The sequence below is a fragment of the Leopardus geoffroyi genome, chromosome B3 (genome assembly GCF_018350155.1).
Source record: "Leopardus geoffroyi isolate Oge1 chromosome B3, O.geoffroyi_Oge1_pat1.0, whole genome shotgun sequence".
In the NCBI taxonomy this organism is placed as follows: domain Eukaryota; kingdom Metazoa; phylum Chordata; class Mammalia; order Carnivora; family Felidae; genus Leopardus; species Leopardus geoffroyi.
In genome coordinates, this window is record NC_059337.1 from 110,246,963 (window position 1) to 110,269,990 (window position 23,028).

A 23,028-nucleotide genomic window follows, 5' to 3' on the forward strand; every position below is an offset into this window, starting at 1 on the left:
AAATGAACTTATTTGACTTTCAATAAATACAGGCAGAATAAAAGTTTTATATTTAATGCTGATTACTCTAAAGACATATCTATATAAGCCAAACTTAAAATACTTTAATATCACTACTAGGTATTTATCAAAAGGATACAGAAGTGCTGATTCGAAGGGGCCTATGTATCCCAATGTTTATTGCAGCGCTATCAACAATAGCCAAAGTATGGAAAGAGCCCAAATGTTCACCTACTGATGAATGGATGCAGAAGATGTGGTGTGTATATATCTATATCTATAGATAAAGATATATACAATGGAATATTACTTGGCAATTAAAAAGAGTGAAATCTTGCCATTTGCAGCAATGTGGATGGAACTAGAGTGTATTATCCTAAGCGAAATAAGTGAAGTCAGAGAAAGATACATATCATATGATTTCTCTCATATGTGGAATTTAAGAAACACAACAGATGAATATAGGGAAAGGGAAGCAAAAAGAATATAAAAACAGAAAGGGAGGCAAACCATAAGAGACTCTTAAATACAGAGAACAGACTAAGGGCTGCTGGCGAGGTTGTGAGTGGGGGGGATGGGCTAAATGGGCAAGGGGCATTAAGGAGGACACTTGTTGGGATGAGCACTGGGTGTTCTATGTAAGTGATGAATCACTAAATTCTATTCTCGAAATCATTATTACACTATATGTCAACTAACTTTGATTTAAATTTAAATAAATAAATTAATAAGATAGCTTTAATATTGAATATTTTCCGAGATCACATGAACTTGAAAAACATTAGTTTCTATTTTTCTGAGTTTTAAAATGCCCAATTCTTGTAAGTCCTTGCCTTCCAAACAACTAAATAGAGCTCTTCTTTTTTTGAATGCAGTACCCATTCTTTTTATTTTTTTAAGTTTATTTATTTATTTTGAGAGAGAGAGAGAAAGCAGGGGAAGGGCAGAGAGAGAGGATCCCAAGCAGGCTCCGTGCTGTCATCGAAGAGCCCAGCGCAGCACTTGAACTCACCAACTGAGATCATGACCTGAGCTGAAATCCAGATTCAGATGCTTAACCCTAATGGAGCTCTTTTACAAATTAATTTTAGCAATACTATCTGGAGGTAGAGAAAATATCTCACATTTACAACATATGAACACACAAAAAGACACATGCAAACAAAAATCTTACAGCTTTTGTTTTTTACTAACATTTGTGGCGAGGACACTATAGGCCCCATTTCCAAATATCTCCGTTTTCCCCCCTGCCCCCCCTTCTTCCCCGATAGAAAACTTTTCCCTAAAATTTGTATTTCAAAGAGTTGCTCAGGGTGTCTGGTGGGTGGCTCAGTTAGTTAAGCATCTGACTTTGGCTTGGGTCATGATCTGGAGGTTCATGGGTTTGAGCCCCGTGTTGTGCTCTCTGATATCAGCACAGAGCCTGCTTCAGGTCCTCTGTCTCCCTCCTCTCTCTGCCCCTCCCCCACTTACATGTGCACACGTGTGCGTTCTCTCTCTCAAAAATAAAAATGTTAAAAAAAACACACAAAACAGAGTGGCTTTTAGGTCCTAGAGAAGATGAGGGTAGAAAATTTACATCATAGGGGCTGCCTGGGTGGCTCAGTTGGTTGAGCATCCAACTCTTGATTTCATTTCAGGTCATGATCCCAGAGTCGTGGGATCGAGCCCTACATCTCTCCCTCTGCCCTCTCCCTTGCTCGTACTTGCTCTCTCTCTATGATTAAAAAAAAAAAAAAAAAAAAAAGAAATTTACATCATAAACACAGAGCATGTACACAAGTTTTCTCCAAGGTGGACTTTTTAGGACATCTTAGCCTCTTACCAGAAGTGCCAGAGCTTTGGCAAAAAAAAAAAAAAAAAAAAAGCCCTTTTAGCAGTTTGTATTTTTAAAAGTTCTTTCCCCACCTCCTCCATTTTTTTTTTCTTCAGGCAGGTAGTTGTGGGCTTTATTTACATTTCTTTTTTTTTTCTTTTAATGTTTTTATTTCTTTTTGAAGGAGAGAGAGAGACAGAGATTGATCTGGGAAGGAGCAGAGAGAGAGAGGGAGACACAGAATCCGAAGTGAGCTCTGAGCTCTGAGCTGTCAGCACTGAGCCCGACGCAGGGCTTGAACTCAGGAGCTGTGAGATCATGACCTGAGCCGAAGTCAGACGCTTAACCGACTGAGACACCCAGGTGCCCCACTTTATTTATGTTTCAAAGACATGATCAGATTTTTTATTTCAAGGGACAGAGAAAGAATGTAAAAACTTTGTTTTTTCTTGAGCTTCAGGGTAATTGCTATTTAAAGTTTACCTTCCTTTTCTTAAATACAGGACAATTTTGTTCCAATATCCTGATCTTTTATACTATCTACAAGCAGTTTGAGAGGAATAGGTGAAGTTTGGAGATTGGTAAACATAGGTGGGCTTTGGCCTGCTTCTATACTTGCATTTCTGGTTTTGTAGAGATTTGTAAGACAAAGACAGTTGTTTCTAATTCTCCAAAGAACTGGATAACAGCCTGAATATCAAGAGGCTGGCCTACCTTTTAAACTAAATTTGTTTCTTTTTTGTTTTAATTTTTTTTTAATGTTTTTATTTATTTGAGAGACAGAGCAAGAGCAGGGGAGGGGCAGAGAGAGAGGGAGACACAGAATCCCAAGCAGGCTCCAGGCTCTGAGCTGTCAGCACAGAACCCAACATGGGGCTCAGACTCACAAGCTGTGAGATCATGACCTGAGCCAAAGTCGGACACTCAACCAACTGAGCCACCCAGACCCCCTAAATTTGCTTCTTTATATCAGGAGATTTTTAACTAAAATGGGAATAAAAAGATTTATACCTATGTAAAGTTGGTGTCCGGGAGCAAGTATTCCTGTGTCCTCAGAGGTCATTCTAGCTGGACTAAGAATCATATTAACAAGAAAAAATCAAATTTAATAGGCATGGGAATGGGGAGTCCACATAGGCATGGAAATTCCAAAGACAGTCAAGAGGAGGTGTGTATGTCACTCTGAACTAAGGAGAAAGGGTTCAAGGCCTGGGATTTCAGAGGAAAGAATGCACTTCACAGGGCAATAAGAGCAGATGTTTGGTAATGAGATGCTTGCCCTGCCACACAGATGGCCACTCAGATAAAATTTATCTCTGTTAATAACTCTTTCTGGGAAAGACCCCCAAGTTAGAATTTTCTGTGTGGTTAAGGGAGGGACAAAAGTTTCTCTTGAGCCATAGAGTCTCAAGTGCCTTCAGCTCAAAATAACCCATAGGCTGAGGTGGCACATTCTGAGGGGTCCTGTCCTGAACCCCTTCATTTGTATAAAACATTTTAACAAAAGCCTTCTTTCTTTCTGGTTACACAATTCAACCTTGGCTTCTGTGAGCTCCTGAACAATAGACTTCCAAATCAACAGAGGCTTAACCGACTGAGCCACCCAGGCAACCCTAACCATCCGACTCTTGATGGTTCAGGTCATGATCTCATGGTTCGTGAGTTCGAGCCCCATTCTGGGCTCTGCGCTGACAGTGTGGAACCTGCTTGGGATTTTCTCTCTCCCTCTGTCTCTGCTCCTCCCCTGCTCACTCACTTGCTGGCTCTCTTTCAAAATAAATAAATAAGCATTAAAATTTTTTTTCAATTTTTTCATTTTTTTTAAATGTCTGAGGCTGTCACAGCCTGGTTACAGAGCCCTAGGAGGTAGGAGCAAACAAGCCTACTGCCAGTCTTGGGTGCTTTTGCTAAATTCATTTTCTGGCTTTCAGCATTTACATGAGCTACCTGTATACTTTGAACCTAGAGACTGGCCAGAGTGCTCTCTGTAAATCCCTTAGGGAAAGGGGAAGTTGGCAAAGGCAGATGGAACTGGATTTTAACAAGGGGAATTTACGTTGGATATGAACATTTTGTTTTTTTAAATGTTTATTTAATTTTGAGAGAGAGAGAGACAGAGCATGAGCATGGGAGGGCAGAGAGAGGAGGAGATGCAGAATCCAAAGCAGGCTCCAGGCTCTGAGCTGTCAGCACAGAGCCTGATGCGGGGCTCAAACCCACAAGCTGTGAGATCATTACCTGAGCTGAAACCAGACATTTAACCGACTGAGCCACCCAGACGCCCCATATTTATTTTTATCTTAAGTCTAATTTCTGTTCTTTTATCTTGTCAAAGGAGTCCCTAAGGCGGGCCATTATACTAAGAAGACGATTGAGAGCTATCTATAAAGGATGTATATATATTTTAAATATGTCCAATTTAAAGGATTCATCATCTGGCCATTGACAAGTGTGATCTCCTAATAGCAACTCAAACCAATAAGCCTTTCAATGACTTAACCGAAGATGCAAGAGGCATCCAGAGAGAGGGCACAGGGGCTGCAGACCCCACGATCCAAAAGTTTACAACCAGAATTAGTCTAAGAAAGCAACAGCATTTGTTGCACAGGCAGTAAGGATGGTTTAGTGAACGCGGTGTCTCCGGTCTCCCACGAAAACGCGAGACACCTCCAGTCACAGACCTGCTAATCTATGACACTAGGCAGATGTCGCTGCACCTGAACTAAGGTGAATTTGCTCCGTGGTCAGTCACAGGAGGAGAGCACACCAGGTGGAGTCACACAAAGGAAATAAGAATGTCACAGCAAATGACTCCCTGTGCAGGATTCAGCATGGTTCTTTTTTTGTTGTTAATGTTTATTTATTTAATGTTTATTTATTTTTGAGAGAGAGACCGAGTGCGAACAGGAGGGGGGCAGAGAGAGAGGGAGACACAGAATCTGAAGCAGGCTCCAGGCTCTGAGCTGTGGGCACAGAGCCCGATGCGGAGCTCGAACCCACAAACTGTGAGATCATGACCTGAGCCAAAGTCGGACGCTTAACTGACTGAGCCACTCAGGTGCCCCTTATTTATTTATTTTTGAGAGAGAGAGAGAGAGAGAGAGAGAGAGAGAGAGAGAGAGCATGAGCAGGGGAGGGGCAGAGAGAGAGAGAGAGAGGGAGAGAGAGAGTCAGCACAGAGCCTGACTCGGGGCTTGAACTCACCAACCATGAGATCATGACCTGAGCTGAAATCAAGAGTTGGATGCCTAACTGAGCACCCAGGTGCTGCCCGCACCTTGAGTGGGTTCTTTTTATTTAGGGTTTAGGATGAATATTCATGAAGGGGAGCTTCGCCATTGTCTTTAAAGTGGGCATGAGTTTGCACAGGCGTACTTGGAAAACATGCCTGTACGTACATACTGGGTCATGGTAGTGAAGCTTCTGCTCCTCCTGGGACTGAGGCCTTAACATTATAAGGAGGCAAAGGTAACTGTCAACTGTCAGTTAATTTGTCAACTGTCTCAGGAAAGGACTGCAGGGGGTCTTGCTTACCTTTGAGGTGGGGGGTGGGGGGTGGTTACCACTGATTTATTGTCTCTGATATGGTTAGGCTATCTCCTGGCCTGGTAGAGATTATTCATTTTTGCATTCCTTTTGTTCCTTTAAAATCCTTAACAACTGAGGTTTTTGCATTTATTTAGAATTCTGACACCCTCTAGGAAGAGCTGGTAGGGCATATAAGAATCACGGAAGATAGCTGGGTGCCTAAAATGGCTTGTCTTAGGTCATGAGAGTTATGACTCATCTTTCTTTTTCTGGGAACCTCTACCTCTCTGCTTCCACTACCCGAATGGGACTTTCCAGCACTGACAAGCAATGAAGGCTGAGAGAACAAAGGAACTTATGGCCTGTGACCTCTCATGACAAACACCCCTAAGAGCTGGCATGTCCAGAGACTCGGAACCCTATTCAACTGGCCTGCAAAGTGCACCCTGGTAAGTGCATCTTCTGGATGGTGGAAACCAAAAAGAATATTATTGATGAAGTTTTGGGGTGATGGTGGGGTTCGTGGAGTCCAGAGCCTATGGCCAAGAGAGAATTCTTGAAGTCATCTTTGGTGCAAAAGGATAATTTTATTAGAGCCTGGGGACAGGACCCGTGGGCAGGAAGAGCTGCACTGGGGTCAAGACGGGGAGTCATCGTATACTCTCAGGTTGGGAGGGGTCAGGGATAGAGTAAGTCTCCAAGGAACTCTGGAAGCAAGGTTTCCAGGAGCTTGAGGGGGGCTAGCTGTTCCTGGGGAAACGCCATTTATTACCATTTAATAAAACCTCAGTCATGAGACCCTTCAGATGTTTATCGGGGGCCATAAACTTAGAGCATAATTGCCAGCATATATCTTGGGGCAGTTGAGATAAAGGAGGTAGACTTACAGGATCTGGAGGCTGGGACTATGTTAAGCCAAGGCTCTCTTTTGCTTCTAGCAAAGTGTCATCATCAGGTAGCTGAGCTCCTTGAGGGAAGTTACTTTGCCAGTTTCAAGGATTTGTCAATGGGCTGCAGGCAGTAAAAGAATTTAATTTTTCATTTGCCTTAGTTTCTCATATTACCATGGCAAGCACTTAAACCTTTTTCCTTTGTTCTTGGGTAGCCAGGAGTGTCAGAATATTCCTCCTGGGGGGTGGGGGGGGGGGTGCCAGCCTATATTTTGTCTTCAGCTTACCCCAAGCTCCCTCATGGTTATCACTGGTCACAAAGACAAACTCTTAGGGCATAGAACAAAATGAAAGGGAAAATCTCATCCACTTTTTCTTATATGCACATTAGCAGCTCTAAGCAAACCTTGGATCTCCTGTAACCAAACTAATACCTGGGAAGGGTGTACTATGGGGTTGGGTATTGTGTGCTGTTTTACAGTGCACCAGGCTGCATGGAAATTTTGAGGTTGGCAGGTGACCTAAGTGTCAATCTAATCCATTCGACGACTAACTTATCCTAACATGGGAGTCTTCAAGTTAGGTGGTCAGTGTTCTAACAGCTGGGAAAGTACTCTACCCGTGCTTACCGTGGCTTGGGCTTCCAGGATGTCCCTTGGCAGCAGCCTTTACCTCATGTGCCCATGAACCCACAGCAAAGTTTCTATGACAAATGACATAAAAGACATAGACAAAGAAAAACAAAAGGACTTATCTGGGAGAGGAAATTGATCAGTATTCCACCAAATTTCCCAAGAGTTTCTAAACCTGAGGAACTAGTTCCACAGGTATTTTCTCCTGCTAATCTAAATTAAGAAAGAAAAAGAACGCTGATTACTCTCACTCCACAGGACTCCACAGATAGAGATCTCAGGAGACCAACATGGTAAGAAATCTTACCTTCTGCTGGCTGTTTGCCAGATTTCCCAAGGATCGCTACAGCTGTGTCAGGGACAAGCCATGTGCAACGAGTCCAAGTATTTTGCCAAATAGTCCCAACTATTGAGGAGGAAGAAACTTTCCTCTATCCAAATTTCTTGATAGCTGGACCATCAAGAATTAAATTTACCTGAGACCGGCCGATTAACAGGAGAAAATCAAATTTACTTCGTATCTGTGGGGAGTCCACACACATGAAATTCCAAAGAGAGTCAGACAACGGGAAGCTTATTTGTGACATCCTGAGGTGAAGAGAGGAGTAGGGGTCTAGAGATCCAAAGGGGAGGAAGGCTAATAGCAGGAAGGTGAGAAGAGATTGTGGTAAACAAAGGTTGCCCTGTTGTGCAAATACGTTTCTCAGGTAAAGAAGAATCTCTGTTCCTAGCTCTATTCCTGGTACAGGCTCTCCTGTCCAATGTAAATTTAGGCAGTTGAAGGGGAGATAAAGAGCTTTTCCTGAACCTGCTGGGTTTTGATTGCTTTTAATTTAGAGTAATCTTGATGCCCAAGTGGCCCACCTTGGGGCAGCCTGTCCTTGGCCCCTACAGAATTTTATGGGAAAAGCGGGAAATATCAATGAAATAATCAGGCACAGCCTATAAACTAGATGTTGCCAGAGCAAGGATAGGCCACATCTAAGACTCACGTTAATGTGCAATCTAGAGAGCTGTCATTGTGTAAAAACAAACGCCACTAGCTTACATTAGAAGAGGTTTTGGCTGCTTTCTTTTCGCCGTCTAGGACACTCTTCATCCAGAATAAGCAAATAGTTCAAGGAATTTAAGCAGGAGCTCAAAAGACATTTCCAATCTAAATAGTCTCCATATTTTCACAAGAATGCCAGTTACAGGATGGGAAATTAATATTGACCCATCTACAGAGGGAAAAATATCTTGTCTCTGAAGTGCAAGGAACCTTCTTGCACTGATGCAAGAAAATACTGAGTAAGGTGTATCACTGTTAAATGTATAGTTAATAGACCAATCAATGTTAGGTCAAAGCCTACAAAGAAAGGGTCAGGGAGGTAAAACTAAAAGAAAAACACATCGGTTTTGTTTGTCCAGATTCATAGTGTAAACATATAGAGTAGATTATCTCCAGATCGAAGTTAAATGAATCAGCAGTGATACCTTCATGTTTAGAGTTTTCATCAAAATTATTTAGGAGAAGCAAAATTAGCTGATTTAACTTTTCTCTGCTCACTGGATATACAAATATGTACATGACATAAGTGACCTGACTGACACACACATTTGTGCATCATTCTTTTGTGTCAGCCAATTAGCTGCGTTAGCGTAATCCTTCCTTTTTAAAGATTTATTGGGGGGTGGGGGGGGTGGGGAGCTATCAACCACATTTTTGGTACATTCAGGAAGTTAGAATGGACTACATTGTTCAAGTTCTTGGGCATGAATATGGTATTGTGGTTTTGGAGAATACATGCTGAACTCTTTAGCAGTGAAATGTCACAGTGCCTCCGACTTACTTTCGAATGGTTCAGAGAGAGAAAAAAGCAAATTGCTCAAATGCTATCAAGTGGTGAATGCAGGCAAAGATTATATGTAGATTTATCATACTATTATATCCCTTTTTTGTAGGTTTAAAATTAAATGTTGGAGGAAAATTATGTAAAACAAAAAGGCTCTTGAAGCTTACAAAACAGTTTTTCCCCTTGAACCCTTCTGTAAAGAAGCAATACACGTAGCTTTAGAGGCTATTTAAAACCTGTTTTTAACTCCTGAATCATAGTTTAATTTGGCTGAAATACAGGTTTATGACCAAATGCTAAGCTTTGGTCTTCCCAAAATATTTTTGAAGGAAGGCAGTATAGGTAACTCAAAATGAATTTGCAAAATGGGACTCTCTGGCATCAGACCAGGGTGATAACAATTGGAGGGATAGCTGCTGTAGGTAGAAAATACGACTAAATCTGGGCATGTCTGCTCATAGTTAAAACTGACATGCTAGTGTACACATTGGATTAATGACATATACCTGAAGCCTTAGAGGAGTATTTACAAAGAGTTCTACTGTGTTTGTATCAGTGAGGGTCTAGGCAGAAAAATAGAAACCGCTGTTTGAAAGAGAGGATTTAATGCAAGGAATTGGTTACACAGGTGATTGAACAGCTGAGGCTGAGAAGCCCTGCGGACAGTGAAGCAACTCAGAGTTAGCACAGCAAGAGGCCGCTCCCTCCTCTAGTGCAGAGGGGACTTTGGGAAGAAACGGTGCCATCAGAGCCCGAAGCTGGGGCTGCCCGTGGGGGCTGGAGCCAGGGCTCTGGAGGGAGGGGCTGCTCCATGGGAGCTTGAGCCACCATGGAGACATCCCCTGCCAGAGATGGGAGGGAAGAAATCTCTGCCTGTCCCCTCCCTCCTCCGAACACTCACCAGTGCTCCTCAGCGGCCAAACTTATGGGGGGAGATACAGGGTGAGCAGGTTTGGGAAAAGTGATCTCTTGTGATAAAGAGCAGAGAAGGGAAAGGGCAAGGACTAGATCTGAGAGCAAGCAACTAGAGAAGAGAGAGGAACACATATTATATCTCCTTGCTAAAAGTTCTCATATTCACAGTCAGATGTGATAGTTATGAGGGAGCATGAGGCAAGCTGAGGGCAAAATACAGGCTAACAGCAACCCCCGCCACACCCAGGTGGGATACGTGTGATAGTCCTCAGACACAAACAAAGGAAAGGGGTTTAAGTGCTTGCCAGGGTGATGTGGGAAACTAAGGCAAATGAAAAGTTAAATTCCCTTACTGGCTATGGCCCATTGACAAGTCCTTGAAACTGGGCAAAGTGACCTCCTTCTAGGAGCTCAGCTGCCTAGATGATGATACTTTGCTGGGGCAAAAGAGAATCTTAGCTTCACCTTATCCCAACCTCCAGGATCCTGTAAGTCTACTTCCTTTATCTCAACTGCCCCAAGAAATATGCTGGCAATCATACTCCAAGCTTAAGTCCTCCTGATATACATCTGAAGGGTCTCATGACTGAAGCTTCAGGAAACAGTAATAATTGGTATTTCCCCTACCTCAAGGTCCTGGAAACCTTGCTTCCAAAACACCTTAGAGACTTATTCCATCCCTGACTCCCTGCCAACCTGACGGGTATATAGTCATGACCCCAGTGCAGCTCTTTGGCCCATGGGTCCTATCCCGGTGCTTTAATAAAATCACCTTTTTGCACCAAAGACGTCTTCAAGAATTCTTTCTTGGCTGTCAGTTCAGACTACCCTACCATCGCCCCCAAACTTCATCAATAGGCTTTTAAAAACCAAGAAGAGATATGAAATTCTAGCAATAATAGTTGAGTCGATTTAAGACTAGTGAGAAGATACTAACATCTTTAAAAAGGTGGGGGGGGGGGCACCTGTCTGGTTCAGTCAGTGGAGCATGTGACCCTTAATCTGAGGGTGATGAGTTGAGTCCTGCTTTAGAAGTAGTTATTACTGGGGTGCCTGGGTGGCTCAGTCGGTTAAGCGTCCGACTTCAGCTCAGGTCATGATCTCACACTCCGTGAGTTCAAGCCCCGCGTCGGGCTCTGTGCTGACAGCTCAGAGCCTGGAGCCTGCTTCAGATTCTGTGTCTCCCTCTCTCTCTGCCGCTCCCCTGCTCATGTTCTGTCTCTCTGTGTCTCAAAAATAAATAAAAACATTAAAAAAAAATTTTTTTTTGAAAAAAAAGAAGTAGTTATTACTTCAAAATAAAATCTAAAAAAAAAAGACTAATGAGAAAACAAGATTTGAAAAACAATGTATTCTAACTATATCTGGATTTATTCAGGATTGCTATAAAATATCAAATTTATTTTGCATCTTTAGTAAATAGATAACTGTCTTATAGTTATATCTGCTGTTAGTATTGATGGGGTTTTGGAGTCATGGGGGTCCAGAGCTGATTAAAGCAACTGAAACACGGGGATAGGACCCAGGGGCAGAAAGAGCTGCACTGGGGGTGTGAAGAGTGACTGGTTATATACTGTGGAGTTGGGGGAGATAAAGTCAAGAGGAAATTTCTTAAAGGATTTCCATATGCTAAAAAAGACTCACAGATTACTGGAGGCCTTATCATTAAGACAGTAGGGAGTTCCTGGAGATTAGCCTATTGATAAGATTGCCTGCCTTTTTCTTGTAATTCCCTAAGATATTTGTAAACTGATGGAGACTCAGGTCCTGTGATCTCTATCAGTTCCACCATTTGTTTTCTGTTCTTTCCTTTGTTCTTGGGCAGTCTGGAGTGCCTAAGGAGTATCACACATATCCCATTTTGGGGGGGGCGGGGGGAGGGGGTGGTGGTGTTGTGAGCTTGGTGCCTTGCCCTCAGCTTGCCTTATGCTCCTTCATCAATATTACCTAACTCATGTGTGAACAAAAATATCTGAAGAGTGGAATTGTTTTCCAGGAGAATTTATAATCTTACATTTTGAATACCTAGTTGCCTGAAGGTAGAGCACAGTCCCTGTGATATTGAAACTACTCTTAGGACAGCTGGTATAAACTAGGGAGCAGTATCTTTGTTGCTGTGTGTTTAAGTATCATTCTATATTCACTTATCAACTGGCAGGGAGTTGTACAATATGTCAATATCACAGAAGCATGGATTTAGCAGTGGTAAAAAAAAAATATGCATTATTTTTTTCTAGGTAGACCATTTTCTAGAAAGGGAAGAAATTCTGGGATAATGTTTTAGTCCGTAGACTACTTCAGGGGAAGAAAAGAAAAATTAAAAAAACAAAATAAAACAAAGAAACCCCAAACCTTTGCATTTCACCTATTCTACTTCCCTCTGTAAAGAAAACTTCTCTGGGGAGAGAGAGACTGAAATGCCTCTTAACTTACTTCTGTCTCATCTAGACCTTTTTTTGATACTAGAAGCAAGTGAATGGGGATGGGATTGAAGGTTGGTGGTAGTGATGAAGGAGCATAAGGCAAACTGAGGGCAAGGCATGAGCGACAACACCTCCCCCCCAGCTCTCCTCCATACACACGCTCCACCCCCACCGCCCAGGTGGGATAAGTGTGATATTCCTCAATTACTCCTGGCTGCCCAAGGACAAAGGAAAGGAAGGAAAACCAATGGTTAACTGATAGAGGTCACAGTCAAGCTTGACCTGAGTCTCCATCAGTTTGCAAATGTCTTAGTAAATTACAAGAAAAAGGCCACCTTATCAATAGCCTAATCTCCAGGAACTCCCTACTGTCTTAATGATAATTCTTTGCTAGAGGGAAAAACAACTTTAGTTTGACAATAGTGAGGACTCCAGTAATCTGTGAGTCTTCTTTAGCATGTGGAAATCCCTTTAAGAAACTTCCTCTTGACTTTATCTCCCCCAACTTCATAGTATTTAACCACTCTTTACAACCCTAGTGCAGCTATTTCTGCCCCTGGGTCCTATCCCCACGCTTTAATAAAATCAGCTTTTGTGCACCAAAGACATGTTCAAGAATTCTTGGCCGTCTGCTCTGAACCCCCACCACCACTCCAAAACCCCATCAGTAGGATGAGGGAGAGATGATTTATATGGGAGAAACAACAAGATCTAGTTGGCTTCAGTTGATGAATCCATGCTTAGAAAGTCATCATAAAAGGCAGTCTAAATTAAAGATCATAAAAAGGCAGAGGTATTTTATTCAGCTTGCACAATCGAAAAAAATTTCAGTTATTTGACGTTAAAAATTGAGAATTTCAGGAGCACCTGGGTGGCTCAGTCGGTTAAGCGTCCAACTTCGGCTCAGGTCATGATCTTGCAGTTCATGGGTTTGAGCCCTGCCTGGATCTCTGCTGACAGCTCACAGCCTGGAACCTGCTTCAGGTTTTGTGTCTCCCTCTCTCTCTGCCCCTCCCCTACTCACATCTCTCTCTCTCTCTCAAAGACGAATGAACATTAAAATTAAAAAAAATTTTTTTTTCAACGTTTATTTATTTTTGGGACAGAGAGAGACAGAGCATGAACGGGGGAGGGGCAGAGAGAGAGGGAGACACAGACTCGGAAACAGGCTCCAGGCTCTGAGCCATCAGCCCAGAGCCCGACGCAGGGCTTGAACTCAGGGACCGCGAGATCGTGACCTGGCTGAAGTCGGACGCTTAACCGACTGCGCCACCCAGGCGCCCCGAACATTAAAATTTTTTTAATATAAAACTCTAAATTCTAGCTTCTCTTATACATTGGGACACTCTGGCCACATTAGGCCCTCATTCCTGTCTGGCAGACATTTGTTGGAGCATGTCTTTTCCAGTTCTCCGTGTCCCAGCTTTACCTGGTTCAGTCATGCATGCAGCTTGCCTGGCCCCTGCCAGTAATCCTCTTTTCTTTCTTCTTTTCATTTTAGACTGGATAAGGATTTGCACTAGTTATCGCCTCCATGTTCTCTCCTTTTATATTAAATCAGCTTCTATGACACTTAAGAGTTGATAAGTCACTAGTGGTATCAGTGAAACCCCAGCTCAGAAATTCTAGCAAATACTCCAATGATACATCATTTCACATTCTCTTTGAAAGTTGGTGATGCAGGCTGGCTGGGACTGAGGACCCAGAGGTGGGTCCTGCAGGACCTGCCAAGAGGGTGCCTTGGCTTCCAACAGGATGGAAATCAAACACAGCTGAAAGGAAGTGAGAGCAGTTTATTGAAGACAGAGAGTATAGGAGCATGAGAGACTAAGAAAGGAAAGAGAGTCTTGGTCTTTGCTTGGGGCCTGGGGTTTTTACTGAGGACAGTGGTTTGGTGTATGTGACTTCTCGGTAATCCAGGAATGAAGATGAGTATTTAGGTGTTCTCCCTGTCTCCTGTTCCCTTCAAGGACCTTCTAGCTGGACTAAGAATTGACATGAGACAGATTAACAGGAGAAAATAAATTTTAATTTTGTACGTATGGGGACTCCACACAGATGTGAAAATTGTAGACAGGCAAAACGAGGTATATATCATTTTGAACTAAGGTGAAGAAGGTAAGGGTCTGGGACTTCAAAGGGAAGTAATGCAATTCACAGGAAGATGAAAAAGAGTAAATGTTTGGTAAACAAATATTTGCGGGTCCCCCAGAAACAATGGGACATAGAGGACTGGGATCAAACAAGATTTGCTAAATTTCTCCCTGTCTACCATACCTAGTTCATAGTATAATGTAGCCATCTATGGTAATAGATCTCTTCCCAGAGCAGGTCCTCTATCTAAAATGTTTTAGGCAGTTGGGGAGATAAGGAACTTTTCTGAATCTGCTGGGTTTTGATTGCTTTTATTTTTATTCTTTTTTAAAAAAATAATTATTTATTTACTTATTTATTCTTAAGAATAAGAGAGAGTAAGCAGGGAAGAAGAACAAAGGGAGAGAGAGAAAATCTCCACACCCAGCATGGATCCTGACATGGGGTTCGATCCCACAACTCTGGGATCATGGCCTGAGCCAAAATCAAGCGTCAGATGCTCAGCCGACTAAGCCACCCAGGGGCCCCTTGATTGCTTTTTAATTCAAAATAATCTTTATGCCAAAGTGGCCCAATTAGGGGGAGGGGTGTCTGCCCTCGGCCTTTATACCAGTTACAACTTATTCGATGCCTTGCATTCATGCTGGACTATCGGCTTTTGATGGTAAAGATTCAGTTTTTCATATAGTCATATTCCAAAGTGGATAGACAAGAGGTTCACTGGCTCAATAAATAGATGAAAATATACAAAGAAAATTTTTGCTCAATTGCTGCTAAAGTAAAGCTATAGTAATCAAATATAAAATTATTTTTTGGATTCCCAGCAACCAGGACAGAGAGAAGCAGCCAAGAGACTTGGCTTGTGGCCTGTCTATGTTCTATGATTAGCCTCTGTCCCAGCAAGCAGTGTGGAACAAACAAACAAGCAAACAAACACTCCAGCTAACAAAGTCACTCTGGATCCCTAGCTGCTAGTGCCCTGAGGAGCAGTTGACGGGGTGCGTATCACTGGTCTGGGTTTCAGGACAGGACTTTGGTCTCTTGGAGGAACACAGTCAGAAACTTCTTTTCAGATGAGAACCTAGTTGATAAAAAACAAAACATCAGTCTTGTTGTTTACAATGGTTTAGGAGGTGGCGGAATCTCATAACTAGTTCCTGGCCAGCAAGGCTAGAATGGGACAAGCTTCATTTGTAGGAAGTGACTAGAGCTAATGTACTAAACTTCTCACTTTCTGAATTTGTCACAGAGTCTAGGGAAGGGTCAAGACTGCAATGGTTGCAGAAACTTTAATAGAGAATCAGGAGGAACATTACAAATTCTAAATGCAATACCAAACAAGTTATTTAATCTCACGATGTGTCTTATTGTGCCATAGTGATATGGGAAAATGAAATAAAAATAGTGAAATATTAGAGGGAAAGGTGAGACATGCTACAAAAATGCTTTCTTTCTTTTTTTCTTTAAAGGATATTGTATAAGTTTATTTATTTGTTTGTTTTGAGAGAGAGAGAGGGCACAAGTGAACGAGGGGCAGAGAGAGAGAGAGAAAGCAGGGGACTCACTTGAAGTGGGGCTTGTGCTCACTGGAAGCAGGCTGGAGTTTACCTGATAGGGGGTTCAAGCTCACCTGTTGTGGGGACTTGAACTCACAAACTCTGAGATCCAAAGTCAGATGCTTAATGCCTGAGCCACCCAGGTGCCCCCAAAATGCTTTAAAACTCCAAGATTTTAATGTAAGTTATACTGAAAATTATTCAGCAAATGCTCAGTAAGCTAGACTCCCTTATTCTGTGTATGCATGAACACAGTGCTATATAATTCAGGGACCCCTTTGGGCTCCCTCTGGTGGCACACTAATCCTTAGTGATTATTAAATATTTTCAAGACTTTCTTGTAAATTAAAAGAAAAGAAAGAAGAAAAAAGAAACTGTTCTATATTCATCAATTGTGGCTTTCATTAAAAATAGCTTTTTAGGGAACACCTAGCTGGCTCAGTTGGTGGAGCATATATGACTCTTGATCTTGGGGTTGTGAGTTTGAGCCCATGTTGGGTACAGAGATTACTTTAAAAAAATAGTTTTTTAGTTGACTAGTCTTAAGTATTCAAGTATGTGAAAAATGAATTTTCCAGAAAACAGCTGCTAGAAATAGATCCATGGATAAATGGAAACCTGATGTAAGACAGAGGTGGCCTGGTAGATGAAAAAAGAAATACAAAACAACTGGAAAGTGAGCAAATTATATGATTAGATTTTTCACAGTAGAGGGAGCATGTATGGGCAATAAACATGGAAGGATTCTTTTTATTTTTTAAAAGCACCTCACAATGAACTATATTCTTTAAAAAAAATTTTTTTTTTAATATTTATTTGTTTTTGAGAGAGAAAGTATGAGCAGAAGAGGAGCAGAGAGAGAGGGAGACACAGAATCTGAAGCAGGCTCCAGACTCTGAGCTGTCAGCACAGAGCCTGACATGGGGTTCAAACCCACAAACTGTGAGATCGAGACCTGAGCTGAAGTTGGACGCTTAAATGAGTACACCACCCAGGCGCCCCAATAAACATGGAAAGATTCTTTTTTAATTTTTTTAAATTTACATCCAAGTTAGTTAGCATATAGTGCAACAGTGATTTCAGGAGTAGATTCCTTAATGCCCCTTACCCATTTAGCCCATTCCCCCCTCACATCCCCTCCTGTAACCCTCTGTTTATTTTCCATATTTAAGAGTTTCTTATGTTTTGTCCCCCTCCCTGTTTTTATGTTATTTTTCCTTCCCTTCCCTTGTTTTCATCTGTTCTGTGTCTTAAAGTCCTCATATGAGTGAAGCCATATGATTTTTGTCTTTCTCTGACTAATTTCACTTAGCATAATACCCTCCAGTTCCATCTATGTAGTTGCAAATGGCAAGATTTCATTCTTTTTGATTGCTGAGTAATACTCCATTGTATACATATACTACATCTTCTTTATCCATTCACCCATCGATGGACATTTGGGCTCTTTCCATACTTTGGCTATTGTCGATAGTGCTGCTGTAAACATGGGGGTGCATGTGTCCCTTCGAAACAGCACACCTATATCCCTTGGATAAATGCCTAGTAGTGCAATTGCTGGGTCATAGGGTAGTTCTATAAACATGGAAAGATTCTTAACCTCATTAGAGAACAGAGAAATACAAGCTAAAACCAGTGAGCTACCATTTCACGCCTACCAGATTGGCTAAAAGTTAAAAATCAGTCAATTTTTGATGTTGATGAGGAAGTGGAACCACAGAAGCTCTCATATTGCCCCTGATGGGACTGTAAAGTTGATATTGACTTTGGGTAACAATTTAGTATTGCCTCGTAAGTTGAAAAAAAAAAGGAGAGAAAGGAAAAAAAAGAAAATACCATTTCTAGTGATCTGGCATTCCATTCCTAAGTATTTACCCCAGAGAATCTTTTAATATACACTAGCAGGCATGTGCAAGAATTTCTTGGTTGCACTGTTCATGTTACCAAAAACCTGGAAACATTATTAAAGGATAAAACTTGGTGTGTTCAAGTAATGAAATACTATGCAATGGTGAAAAGGATGAACCACAGCTATAAGCATGAATATGGATGAGAACCTCAAAAATACTGAATGGGGGAAAAAGCTATCACAGAAAAATACTTAAAATATGATTCCAATATATAACATCAAGGACAAGAAAAACTAAAAAAAAATATGACATAGGAATATATACGTAAGTAGCAAACGTGTATTTAGAAAGTAATTCTGGTGTTTATTATTCCTTAAACTATATATTGTATTCTACTCTTTCATCTATGATATATTTCATAGTAATAAGGAAAAATAGAAAGTATTGATTTAATTTTCTATTCTGTGAGAGTAAGGATTACCCCCTTCCTCCTGGTCTCTGTTTCACATCATTATGAGACTAGCTTTCCTGTTACGGTATCCATAACAACCAGATCCCTGCTCCAAACAAAACCAAGGCTTCCTGTTCACCATAGCATGGAGTATGATAGCTTGTGTAATAGAGGATTTAAGCTCCTCCCTAGTCTGATCCCATCGGACCTTTCTCAGCTTCTTTTCTACCACCTCATTTACTGCAATGACATGGCTCAGCTCCCGGATCCAATACGAAAACATACTTTGAGTTTTCTGACTTCTTGGTCTTTGCTTCTGACATTCTTACTACATGTTAGTTTTCGGTCTAAAAACTGTACTTTTTATCACCAGCAAGCTACATACCAGCAATAGCTATTTTGCATTTTTAAAATAGGCTATTGTTAATATTTTGTAAAGAGGAAGATCATCACGTCTAAAGCAACAGACTTTCTTTTTCACTGAAAAATGCAGACACCGGTGTGTTTACCTGGGATTATCTGGTATTACCCTTCTGACAGAAGAATCTCTTGTTTAAGCTGAGCTCATCTTGTTTTTGCAATATGATGATAGAATTAAAGATCCTGACCACTCATATGAGTCTTACAACTATAATGGAATTATTAATGCTTTGTGTTTGTACTACTTGCCATTGGTAACATAGCCATTCAGTTGATTATCAAGTATCACTAGAAGATGTCTTCCTCATTTTACAGTTTAGGAAACTAAAGGAAAGAGAGAAGGCTTTAATTGCTAAAATAGCATGGTTTGGTAGGTGGGTTTAAGTTATTGCATCAGTAGCAGAGATAAGAATGGCAACAACAATAATGTCCTGAGCATAAAAGGCTATCAGGACCTAAAATTTTCCTGTTACCTGAACAACTTGACTTATGGAAAAATTTACAAAATAAAGATGGATTTATTCAACAAACATTGGCTGGCCACCTGCCAAAATGCAAGGCAACACGTAAGGTACCTGACAGAATCACAAAGATTAATATGATGTGGTCAGTGTCTCCAAGAAGCTTACAAAGTAGGAGGGGGAATCTCTACCAGTATTTTTGATCAGATACTATACTAGCTTTTGTATGTGGGCTGAAGACAAGCATTGTGCTCTTGGTTAACACACTAAAAAGAACACCTAGTACTTTTCCTTTACCATTAAAAGCCTTCAGGGGGCGCCTGGGTGGCTCAGTCGGTTGGCGTCCGACTTCAGCTCAGGTCATGGTCTCGCGTTTCATGGGTTCAAGCCCTGCATGGGGCTCTGTGCTGACAGCTCGGAGCCTGGAGCCTGCTTCTAATTCTGTGTCTCCCTCTCTCTGTGCCCCTCCCCTGCTCATGCTCTCTCTCTCTCTCTCTCTCTCAAAAATAGATAAACGTTAAAAAAAAAAAAAAGACCTCAGAATGCATTCAGTAAATTAGCAAGCATACGAAGGGGGAGGGAACATTCTGACCTATATCAGCATATTGTTTTTCATTCAAATAGCTCTTAGTTCACTGTAGGCTTTACATGAATGTTTATTACAATATTTATTTTTCTTGATTAAGATGATAGCAGGCGACTAATGAGTTCCATAACACAAAGTAGAAATCTCCACCTTCCGGATAAACAGGAATATCCAAACATTAACAACTCTGAAACTTAAATCAGAAAAGCGATTGCACGAAACTGTGGGCAATGACAGTCTTTTGTAAATGTGTCTGATGTAAGGTTAGCACAGTTACAGCTCTAAACTATTATGTAAGTCTTAATAGTCCATCATACGGCTGCACACACGCCTTTGAACTAAGTTTAAGTAACATTTGCTGTGAACAGTACACATTTCCCAGAATTCTCAAAATCTTTTCTTTGTCCTTTAGTTCAATTACTATTATGAAAATATCATACAGTACAGACTAGCAATATTGATGGCAAAATTATTAGTAATAAAGGGAGTTTTGCATTATGGATCCTTGAATGAGCTCAAATAGAAATAAATCAGAGGAGTATTTTGTTGATAAATGATTCTACCTGCTATCAAGTAGGCAGCACATTGAAGGAGATCACTTAGGAATAGGAATTTCTTTTTCTTTTTTTAATGTTCATTTTATTTTTGAGAGAGACAGAGTGTGCACACAAGCAGGGGAGGAGCAGAGAGAAAGGGGACAGAGGATCTGAAGTGGGCTCCACGCTGACAGCAGAGACCCTGATGCGGGGCTCAAACTCCCCAACTGCGAGGTCATGACCTGGGTTGAAGTCAGACACTTAACCAACTGAGCCACCCAGGTGCCCCAGGAATGGGAATTTCTATGCAAAAGGTTATTTTTATACACATATACCAATCTTCTATAGTTGAACAAACTAAAATATATTAATTATTGAATTTTAGAGACTATTAAAGATTATTTAGACTCAGATTTATAAACTGTTTTTAACAGCTGCACCCTTCCTTTACACAAAATCATGCACAATAGCCCAACATATAAAACTAATAAAATAGAACTATCTAGAAGGGAGTGGAAAATTCTTCTTTATTTAACAAATGGAGAAAACAAGGAAGGTACATCATGAGGTTTTTGATGAGAAGGATGGCTCACAACTGAAAGAGTTTGCACTTGACTGCTTTGACAGAGTACTTTGTCAGAAGAGAGGACAGTTTTGCAATTCAGAATGAGAATCATGAGAAACCATATTTCCTATTACATTCCCAGAAAGTAAGTTATTACTAAGTGAGACGTGTCTTCTACCTATAGCAGTCACACAACCTCAAATTTGAAAGATTCAAAGAAAATATAATTTTTAATTATTCATATTACTGTTTTCATAATGGTAGAGTAATTCACATTGAACCAATGCTCCCATAGATAACAATTTTCAGCCTTGGATAAAGTACAATTAAAGTATAATTAATATGTACTTGAAGGCACTGGAGAGTGACCAAAGCTGCTGGAAACTAGAGAGAAGTTGCCCTTGCAAGAAGGAAAGTCACACTGGAATCTGGAATATAATCTGCAATTTTTATGGCTTTTTTCTTGAGGGCACTCCCCAGTCCTGCAGAGTGGAGCAGTTAGAACTCAAGCAAAAGGCTAGTCTCTGAGGCTGTCAGAATGGCTGAAAAGTGAAGACTCTAGAAAGCAGATGACCACATAGGAGGAGTAGTGAATTCTGCATATAGATTCAGCCCAAATCTTTGACTTCTGTTCTGCACATTCATGGGAGAAACGCCAAGCAGCACAGCTAGAAGAAGCAGGCTAACAGGAGATCTAGGCAGAGATTACCATTGCTGGTGACCATAGAGGAGACAGAGTTCAGAATTTGAGTCTAATAGAACAACGCTCACCAGTTTCCAGAATACCACGGAGCATCCATGTTTGGCAAAAGTATCATTCAAAATTTGAAGGCATAACAAAGACATTTTCAGACAAAGGCTGAGAATACATCACCAGCAGACTTGAAGGAATATGATATAGTGTGGAAATTTGGATCTTCACAAAAGGATAAAGAGTGCCAGAAAAGGTAAATTTGTAGGTATATATAAAATACTTTTTCCTCATTGTATTTGATTTTTTAATGTTTATTAATGTTTTTTATTTTTTTTAATGTTCATTTTTGAGAGAGAGAGTGAGAGAGGCAAAGCATCAGCAGGGGAGGGGCAGAGAGAGAGGGAGACACAGAACGCAAAGCAGGATCCAGGTTCTGCGCTGTCAGCACAGAGCCCGATGCAGGGCTCAAACTCACAAACCGTGAGATCATGACCTGAGCCGAAGTCAGACACTTAGACGATTGAACCACCCAGGCACCCAATTTAAAAGCCACTTGTTATTTAAATAAAAGACAATTAAAATGTAGAGTTCATAATATACGTAGAAGTAAAAAGTGTAACAATAATGCATAAAGACAGGAAAGAAGTGGATGCATAGCTTTATAAGTTTCTTACATTCTATGTGAAGGGGTAAAATATTATTTGAAAGTAAATTGGGATAGGTAAATAAACTTTAAAAAAAAGAAATAGAGAGGACACAGATTTATCAATATCAAGAATGAGGCAGGGTTATTAGTATAGATCCTACAGACTTTGATAGGATAATAAGGGGATATTATAAACAACTATCATTTTTTAAATTGGATAATTGAGAGGAAATTCCCTGCAAAACACAACTTACTACAACCAGCCCAATATGAAAGGAAACAGAGTGGTCCTGTATCTATTTAAGAAATTTAATTTGTCATTTAAAATTATTAAAGTAGGGACGCCTGGGTGGCTCAGTCAGTTAAGCATCCAACTTCGGCTCAGGTCATGATCTCACAGTTTGTGGGTCTGAGCCTCCTGTCGGGCTCTGTGCTGACAGCTCAGAGCCTGGAGCCTGCTTAGGATCCTATGTCTCCCTCTCTCTCTGCCCGTCTCCGGCTCACGCTATCTATCTCTCAAAAATAAATAGACATTTAAAAAAATTTTTTAAACAAATTACTTAATATTTGTGTAGAGAAAAATATTAACTTTACAATGAAGTAATGTCTTGACCACTACTTTCACTTAGTGAGTAAAATTAACATTAACAATATTGGAATAATATTGAATTATGTCCCAATATCTAATATGAATTTAATTATGAGGAACGGCAGACATTCAGATTGAATGGCATTTTGTAAAATATCTGGTCTATACTCTCAACATTGAGGAGCTAGTCTAGATTAAAAGAGACCAATGAGTCGTCACAACTAAATACGATATGGCGTTCTGGGTTGGACTGTGGACAAGGAAAAAGAAATAGCTATGAAGCACATTAATTTGGACAGTATGGACTTCAGATTAGATAATAGTATATCAATATTAAACTTTCTGATTTAGGTCATCGTACTGGCTACATAAGAGAATGTCCTTGTTCTTAGAAAATATACAAAAAGTGTGTAGGGGTAAGGGCATAGTTGCCCTCTAACCTGGTAACAACTTAATTTTAAATGGTTCAGAAAGAATATACATACATATATGTGTATGCCTGTGTATGTACAAACAAACAAATTAAATATAGAAAGAGAGA

The 23,028-nt window shown here is 40.7% G+C and overlaps 1 long non-coding RNA gene across 1 annotated transcript in view; it reads left to right on the forward strand.

The window, feature by feature from the left end:
• The first annotated feature begins 5,467 nt into the window (after positions 1-5,467).
• The window catches only part of LOC123583974, a 28,106-nt gene continuing 10,545 nt past the window's right edge, over positions 5,468-23,028 (forward strand). The window contains exons 1-2 of the long non-coding RNA XR_006705086.1: positions 5,468-5,793; positions 21,027-21,505. This is a non-coding gene — a long non-coding RNA (uncharacterized LOC123583974). The remainder of the gene's footprint in view (positions 5,794-21,026; positions 21,506-23,028) is intronic.